Raw genomic sequence first — 9,352 nt, forward strand, 5'->3', positions numbered from 1 at the left:
AACTCTAGAATCAGTCATATACATGATACACGTCGTCCCTTCTTCCCCCTGGAAGCACAAAGCCGCTGGTATCATATCCCATTCCCAGCAGTGGCTCTGTCCGGGAAATACGGCTTGTGCACGTGGCAATGATGTAATGTGATACAATGGGGCAGATTTACTTACCTGGTCCATTTGCGATCCAGTGGCGCGTTCTCTGCGCTGGATTCGGGTCCGGCCGGGATTCATTAAGGCAGTTCGGTAATATTTGGGTAACACATCGGGAAAATGCGAATTGGGCCCTAAGTAAATGACCCCCAATGTGTTATGTAGCAAGAGGGGAACGGATGCAAATATGAAGGAATGAAACACATAAACTCTCCATTACATCACTGGACTCGCTATTCACTTCAATCAATTTCAACCACTGATGAGCTGGACCATCCCTAATGCACACAAGGCAATGGGACTTTAACAGAGGGGAGAGGGAGGTAACAGAGGGGAGAGGGAGGTAAAAGAAGGAACAGGAGGTAACAGTAGGAAACGGGCGGTAACAGAGGGGAAAGAGAGGTAACAGAGGGGAAAGCGAGGTAAAAGAAGGAAATGGGAGGTAACAGAGGGGATCAGGAGGAAACAGAGGGGAAAGGGAGGTAAAAGAAGGGCACATGAGGTAACAGAGGGGAAAGGGAGGTAAAAGAAGGGCACAGGAGGTAACAGAGGGGACTGGATGGTAACAGAAGGAAACAGGAGGTAACAGAAGGAAACAGGAGGTAACACAGGGGAAAGGGAGGTAAAAGAAGGAAATGGGAGGTAACAGAGGGGATCAGGAGGAAACAGAGGGGAAAGGGAGGTAAAAGAAGGGCACAGGAGGTAACAGATGGGAAAGGGAGGTAAAAGAAGGGCACAGGAGGTGACAGAGGGGAAAGGGAGGTAAAAGAAGGAAACGGGAGGTAACAGAGGGGAGCAGGAGGAAACAGAGGGAAGCAGGAGGAAACAGAGGGAAGCAGGAGGAAACAGAGGGGAGCAGGAGGAAACAGAGGGAAGCAGGAGGAAACAGAGGGAAGCAGGAGGAAACAGAGGGAAGCAGGGGGAAACAGAGGAAGCAGGAGGAAACAGAGGGGAGCAGGAGGAAACAGAGGGGAGCAGGAGGAAACAGAGGGAACTGGGAGGTAAAAGAAGGGCACAGGAGGTAACAGACAGAAATAGGAGGTAACAGAGGGGAAAGCGAGGTAAAAGAAGGAAATGGGAGGTAACAGAGGGGATCAGGAGGAAACAGAGGGGAAAGGGAGGTAAAAGAAGGGCACATGAGGTAACAGAGGGGAAAGGGAGGTAAAAGAAGGGCACAGGAGGTAACAGAGGGGACTGGATGGTAACAGAAGGAAACAGGAGGTAACAGAAGGAAACAGGAGGTAACACAGGGGAAAGGGAGGTAAAAGAAGGAAATGGGAGGTAACAGAGGGGATCAGGAGGAAACAGAGGGGAAAGGGAGGTAAAAGAAGGGCACAGGAGGTAACAGATGGGAAAGGGAGGTAAAAGAAGGGCACAGGAGGTGACAGAGGGGAAAGGGAGGTAAAAGAAGGAAACGGGAGGTAACAGAGGGGAGCAGGAGGAAACAGAGGGAAGCAGGAGGAAACAGAGGGAAGCAGGAGGAAACAGAGGGGAGCAGGAGGAAACAGAGGGAAGCAGGAGGAAACAGAGGGAAGCAGGAGGAAACAGAGGGAAGCAGGGGGAAACAGAGGAAGCAGGAGGAAACAGAGGGGAGCAGGAGGAAACAGAGGGGAGCAGGAGGAAACAGAGGGAACTGGGAGGTAAAAGAAGGGCACAGGAGGTAACAGACAGAAATAGGAGGTAACAGAGGGGAAAGGGAGGTAAAAGAAGGGCACAGAAGGTAACAGAGGGGAGCAGGAGGTAACCAAAGGAAGCTGGAATACATGGTAACAGAAGGGAACAAAAGGTAACAGATGAGACTGGGAGATAACAGAAGGGTATAGGAGGGAACAGAAGGCAAACAGGAGGTAAGAGATGGAAGTGGGAGGTAAAAGAAGGATATTGGAGCTAACAGAAGGAAATGGGAGGAAACAGAGGGTAATGTGAGGTAAAAGAAGGGCGCAAGAGGTAACAGAAGGAAATGAAAGGTAACAGATGGGACTGGGAGATAACAGGGTATAGGAGGGAACAGAAGGCAACGGGAGGTAACACAGGGTAAAGAGAAGTAAAAAATGGGAACAGGAGGTAACAGAAGGAAACGGGAGGTAATAGATGGGAACGGGAGGTAACAGATGGGTATGGGAGGTAAAGAAGGGTACAGAAGGTAACAGTAGGAAACGGGAAGTAACAAAGGGGAACAGGAGATAACAGTAGGAAATTGGTGGTAAAAGTACAGTATAGGAGGTAACCGAAGGAAACGGGTGGTAACCGAAGGAAACGAGAAGTAACAGAGGGGAACAGGAGGTAACAGGTGGAAATGTGAGGTAAAAGAAAGGCACAGGAGGTAACTGAGGGAAACTGGAATGGATGGTAACAGAAGGGAAAGGTATCTAACAAAGGGGAGCAGGAGGTAACCAAAGGAAATGGGAATGGGAGATAACAGATGGGACTTGGAGGTAAAAGAAGCATACAGGAGATAACAGAAGGAAACAGGAGGAAAAAGAGGGGACCAGGAGGCAACAGATGAAAGTGGGAGGTAAGGGGGGGGCCTGGCCGGCAGCGCATGGAGTAGGGTGTGCTTCACCTCGCTCCGTGCACCCGGGCTGAAAAGCGGCTATCAGCGGCAACAACGATCGGAGATCGTAGCCTCAAAAGTAGTGGGGCATCGCCTAGATACCCCAGAAAGATGAGGAAAGCAAAGAAAAAAACGGCACCGGTTAAACTCACCAAGTTCTTTCCCTCCACGCGGTCCCAAGATGGCGCCGGAAGAAGGAGAGACGCAGCGAGAGAGGAGCAGGATGTCTCCCCCGACCCATCTTCACGCTCTTCGCTTAGCTCTCAGCAGAACACAGGTACCGGAGGGAGATATCATGCTTTAGCGTCCCCGGTGGGAGCAGACTCAAGAGGAAACATACAGGGTCTATACCCATTCCAGCTAGCCTCCATTGCAGTGTGCAGTCCGCAGCAACAGGGAACGGGAACAGCAGAAGAAGCTCTCACAGACAGACCGATTTCTGAACAGATGCTTAAATCTTTATTGGGAGACTTGCATTCTTCCATTCAAAAAGAGATCCAAGGGGCTTTACATGCATTTCGGTCTGAATGTACACTACTTGGGGAAAGAACCGCACAGGTAGAATCTAAAATGGCGGAGTTTACAGTGGCTCATAATGATTTGGTGGACGCTAATAACAACCTAGAAGAAGAGGTGAGGGAATTGAGACTCAAACTGGCAGACATGGAGGATTGCTCTCGTAGAAATAACGTGAGATTCAGGGGAATACCTGAGACAATAAAACCAGACCAACTAGAAGAATTTGTCACTGATTTTTTTGTCGCACTAATACCGGATACTCCTCAAATGGACCTTATGATAGACAGAGTTCACAGATTGCCAAAAGCTAAAACTCTGCCTCCAGATGTGCCTAGGGATGTTATAGCACGCCTCCATTTTTTTCACTTCAAGGACCGCCTGATGAAAGCTGCTAGAGACATTGAGGGTCTCCCCGAAAGATTTCGGAATTTATCTCTCTTCACGGACCTTTCAGCCATCACGCTGGAACGGAGAAGGGAGTTTCAAGCTGCAGCAAAGATTCTAGGGGACAATAAAATACCCTATAGATGGGGTTTTCCTGTAAAGTTGATCATTAACAAAGATGGCCGAAAAGTTATAGCAGCATCTCCAGAAAGGCTGAAACAGCTTCTATCAGAATGGAACATCCAGAGGGGGAAAATACAGGAAGAGCAACAGATCATCATAAGAAATGCCTGGATACTGAATGGGAGACCACAGGAAAAGATTAAGTAAATATATGGGTATCAATGTAATTTTTCCTTTTTTCAGGGGCTTATTCTCTGGACGTTGTTAGATATATACCCTGTCTGGGTACGGTGCCATGTCAGATACACCAAAATTGATATGGTTTTCAGATCCCCCACCATATCCCTTGGAAGAAGGGATATTCAACATGTAACATACGAAATTTGTATGGTTGTTATGTTTTTTGTTTTCAAGTTTTAGTTTCAGTAGGATAGCAAAAAACAGGAAACAAGTTTAAGGATATTTTATCAATGTGTATGTCATATACAAAATAAGCATAAAATGTGGGCATAAAAATGGGAATACAGGTTATGTCTAGAGATGAGCGAACACTAAAATGCTTGGGTACTCGTTATTCGAGACGAACTTTTCCCGATGCTCGAGTGCTCGTCTCGAATAACGAACCCCATTGAAGTCAATGGGAGACTCGAGCATTTTTCAAGGGGACCAAGGCTCTGCACAGGGACGCTTGGCCAAACACCTGGAAACCTCAGAAAAGGATGGAAACACCACGGAAATGGACAGGAAACAGCAGGGGCAGCATGCATGGATGCCTCTGAGGCTGCTTAAACGCACCATTATGCCAAAATTATGGGCAACAGCATGGCAATGACAGAGTGACAGAATGAAGCTAGATAGCATCTAAAACATGCAATAATTGACCCTGACACTATAAAGGACGGCATGCAGAGGCAGCGGCAGAAGGCTAGAGAGTGGCATGGCGACATACCCTAAATGGACTCAGGCTTCAAACCAATGGGTGGCAGAGAGGAACCAAAGGAGGTGAGCAAGAAGCGCTCAAATAATATCGGTACATGATAAAAGTTTGCCAGTATATTTTGTGGATTACACAGCAGGGTGGCGACAAAGTTAACATGGAAGCCATGAAAACAACTCAAAATTCTGCCTGACACAGCTCGTTTGATAAGGGGACCATGTATGGAGGCAGTGAACTAGTAGTAGATTAAAGGTGCTGCAGTTAAAACTATGTTAGTTGGATCTTGGCATGGAGCTGGTGCTCCGCTGCCAGGCGAGCTTTCGCCAATCCAAGCCCCTGTCTCTAGGCTACTCCCCAAACAGCACTTCTAAGAACCTTTTGTATAAGATCAAGTGTAGTAGCGTTCTTATAAGTTTAGGATATGCCGGGTGAGGGGAATGTAAACAGATGCGCAAGAAGCGCTGAAATAATATCGGTAAATGATAAAAGTTTGCAAGTATATTTTGTGGATTACACAGCAGGGTGGCGACAAAGTTAACAAGTTTGATGTGGAATGCCCTGTAATAGCTCTTGGGCGGTGTGCCTTTTATCGCCTAGGCTCAGCAGTTTGAGCACCGCCTGCTGTCGCTTAGCGACGGCACTGCTGCTGTGCCTAGAGCTACCGACTGATGGCGCCATGCCCACGGATGGTAATTCGGAGGAGGAGGAGGTGGAGGAGGGTTGGGAGGAGGTATAGTAGGCCTTTGAGACCTGGACCGAGGTAGGCCCCGCAATTCTCTGCGTCGGCAGTATATGACCAGCCCCAGGGTCAGACTCGGTCCCAGCCTGCACCAAGTTAAGTGTAGTAGCGTTCTTATAAGTTTGGGATATGGCGGGTGAGGGGAATGTAAACAGATGCGCAAGAAGCGCATGATGCGCATGGAGCTGGCGCTCCGCTGCCAGGCGAGCTTTCGCCAATCCAAGCCCCTGTCTCTAGGCTACTCCCCAAACAGCACTTCTAAGAACCTTTTGTATAAGATCAAGTGTAGTAGCGTTCTTATAAGTTTGGGATATGGCGGGTGAGGGGAATGTAAACAGATGCGCAAGAAGCGCTGAAATAATATTGGTAAATGATAAAAGTTTGCCAGTATATTTTGTGGATAACACAGCAGGGTGGCGACAAAGTTAACAACTTTGATGTGGAATCCATGAAAACAACCCAAATTTCTGCCTGACACACGTCGTTTGATAAAGGGACGATGTATGGAGGCAGCTATATGGACGACTTTTGGAGGTAGCAATGGAGACAACGTGTGGAGGCTGCTATGGAGACAATTTAATTTGGATAGTGCCTGTATGTGGCAGTCCCAAAAAATTTTCAAACCAGAGGAGCAGGTAGGTGGCCCTCCAGTAAAATGGAATAGATTGAGTGCCTGTATGTGGCAGTCCCAAAAATTGTTTAAAACAGAGGACCGGGTAGGTGGCCCTCCAGAAAAATTGAATAGATTGAGTGCCTGTATGTGGCACTCCCAAAAATTGTTTAAAACAGAGGACCGGGTAGGTGGCCCTCCAGAAAAATTAAATGCATAAAGTACTATAGCTAGAGCCAGTGGGCCCTGTCAAAAAATAGCCAGTTTCCTCTGCTTTACTGTACAAAGAGGAGGAGAAGGAGGAAAATGAGGAGGAGGAGGAGTGGATCAATTATTAAGGTTGAGCTTCCTTCACCTGGTGGAGATTGGAAATTCTGAGAAATCCAGGCTTTATTCATCTTAATAAGCGTCAGCCTGTCAGCGCTGTCAGTCGACAGGCGTGTACGCTTATCGGTGATGATGCCACCAGCTGCACTGAAAACCCGCTCGGACAAGACGCTAGCGGCAGGGCAGGCAAGAACCTCCAAGGCGTACAGCGCCAGTTCTTGCCACATGTCCAGCTTTGAAACCCAGTAGTTGTAGGGAGCTGTGTGATCATTTAGGACGATGGTATGGTCAGCTACGTACTCCCTCACCATCTTTCTGTAAAGATCAGCCCTACTCTGCCGAGACTGGGGACAGGTGACAGTGTCTTGCTGGGGTGACATAAAGCTGGCAAAAGCCTTGTAAAGCGTACCCTTGCCAGTGCTGGACAAGCTGCCTGCTCGCCTACTCTCCCTCGCTACTTGTCCCGCAGAACTACGCACTCTGCCGCTAGCGCTGTCAGAAGGGAAATACTGTTTCAGCTTGTGCACCAGGGCCTGCTGGTATTCATGCATTCTCACACTCCTTTCCTCTGCAGGGATGAGAGTGGAAAGATTTTGCTTGTACCGTGGGTCCAGGAGAGTGAACACCCAGTAATCGGTGCTGGAATAAATTCTTTGAATGCGAGGGTCACGGGATAGGCAGCCTAGCATGAAATCTGCCATATGCACCAGAGTACCAACGCGTAAGAATTCACTCCCCTCACTGGCCTGACTGTCCATTTCCTCCTCCTCCAACTCCTCCAACTCCTCTTCTTCTGCCCATACACGCTGAACACTCAACAATGGTCCCCTCTTGTGTCTCGCCAACATTCTCCTCCTCCTCATCCTCCTCCACCTCCACCTCCTCCGATATGCGCTGAGAAACAGACCTGAGGGTGCTTTGGCTATCAACAAGGGAATATTCTTCCCCCGTCTCTTGTGACGAGCGCAAAGCTTCCGACTTCATGCTGACCAGAGAGTTTTTCAACAGGCCAAGCAGCGGGATGGTGAGGCTGATGATGGCGGCATCGCCACTGACCATCTGTGTTGACTCCTCAAAGTTACTCAGCACCTGACAGATATCAGACATCCACGTCCACTCCTCATTGTAGACTTGAGGAAGCTGACTGACCTGACTACCAGTTCTGGTGGAAGTTGACATCTGGCAGTCTACAATCGCTCGGCGCTGCTGGTAAACTCTGGATAACATGGTCAGTGTTGAATTCCACCTCGTGGGCACGTCGCACAACAGTCGGTGAGCGGGCAGTTGGAGGCGGCGCTGCGCTGCCCTGAGAGTGGCAGCATCTGGGCTGGACTTCCTGAAATGCGCACAGATGCGGCGCACCTTCGTGAGCAAATCAGACAGATTGGGGTATGTCTTGAGGAAACGCTGAACTATCAGATTTAACACATGGGCCAGGCATGGCACATGTGTCAGTCTGCCGAGTTGCAGAACAGCCATCAGGTTACGGCCGTTGTCACACACAACCATGCCTGGCTTCAGGTTCAGCGGTGCCAGCCACAGATCAGTCTGCGCCGTGATGCCCTGTAATAGCTCTTGGGCGGTGTGCCTTTTATCGCCTAGGCTCAGCAGTTTGAGCACCGCCTGCTGTCGCTTAGCGACGGCACTGCTGCTGTGCCTAGAGCTACCGACTGATGGCGCCGTGCCCACGGATGGTAGTTCGGAGGAGGAGGTGGAGGAGGGGTGGGAGGAGGAGGAGGCATAGTAGGCCTGAAACACCTGGACCGAGGTAGGCCCCGCAATCCTCGGCGTCGGCAGTATATGACCAGCCGCAGGGTCAGACTCGCTCCCAGCCTCCACCAAGTTAACCCAATGTGCCGTCAGCGATATATAGTGGCCCTGCCCGGCAGCACTCGTCCACGTGTCCGTGGTCAGGTGGACCTTGTCAGAAACGGCGTTGGTCAGGGCACGGATGATGTTGTCTGGCACGTGCTGGTGCAGGGCTGGGACGGCACATCGGGAAAAGTAGTGGAGGCTGGGGACCGAATACCGAGGGGCGGCCGCCGCCATGAGGTTGCGAAAGGCCTCGGTCTCTACTAGCCTATAGGGCAGCATCTCCAGGCTAAGCAATCTGGAGATGTGCACATTAAGGGCTTGGGCGTGCGGGTGGGTTGCACTATATTTGCGTTTCCGCTCCAGCGTCTGGGGTATGGAGAGCTGAACGCTGGTGGATGCTGTGGAGGATCGTGGAGGCGACGATGGGGTTTTTGTGGCAGGGTCCTGGGCAGGGGGCTGACTATCAGCTGACACAGGGGAAGGAGCAGTGGTGTGCACGGCCGGAGGTGAACGGGCTTGTTGCCACTGAGTGGGGTGTTTAGCATTCATATGCCTGCGCATACTGGTGGTAGTTAAGCTAGTAGTGGTGGAACCCCTGCTGAGCCTGGTTTGGCAAATGTTGCACACCACAGTCCGTCGGTCATCCGGTGTTTCCTTAAAGAACCTCCAGACTTCTGAAGATCTAGCCCTCGCCGCAAGAGCCCTCGCCACGGGAGCTTCACTAGTTGACACATTTGGCGCTGATGCACCAGCTCTGGCCCTGCCTCTCCGTCTGGCCCCACCACTGCCTCTTCCAACCTGTTCTGGTCGAGGACTCTCCTCCGTCTCAGAAGCACTGTGTTCACCCGGCCTCTCAACCCAGCTTGGGTCTGTCACCTCATCGTCCTCCGATCCCTCAGTCTGCTCCCCCCTCGGACTTCCTGCCCTGACAACAACTTCCCCACTGTCTGACAACCGTGTCTCCTCATCGTCGGACACCTCTTTACACACTTCCACTACGTCAAGAAGGTCATCATCACCCACAGACTGTGACTGGTGGAAAACCTGGGCATCGGAAAATTGCTCAGCAGCAACCGGACAAGTGGTTTGTGACTGTGGGAAGGGTCCAGAAAACAGTTCCTCAGAGTATGCCGGTTCAAATGCCAAATTTTCCTGGGAGGGGGCAGACTGGGGGGGAGGAGGCTGAGGTGCAGGAGC

Source organism: Engystomops pustulosus, chromosome 8 (assembly GCF_040894005.1).
Source record: "Engystomops pustulosus chromosome 8, aEngPut4.maternal, whole genome shotgun sequence".
NCBI classification, from domain to species: domain Eukaryota; kingdom Metazoa; phylum Chordata; class Amphibia; order Anura; family Leptodactylidae; genus Engystomops; species Engystomops pustulosus.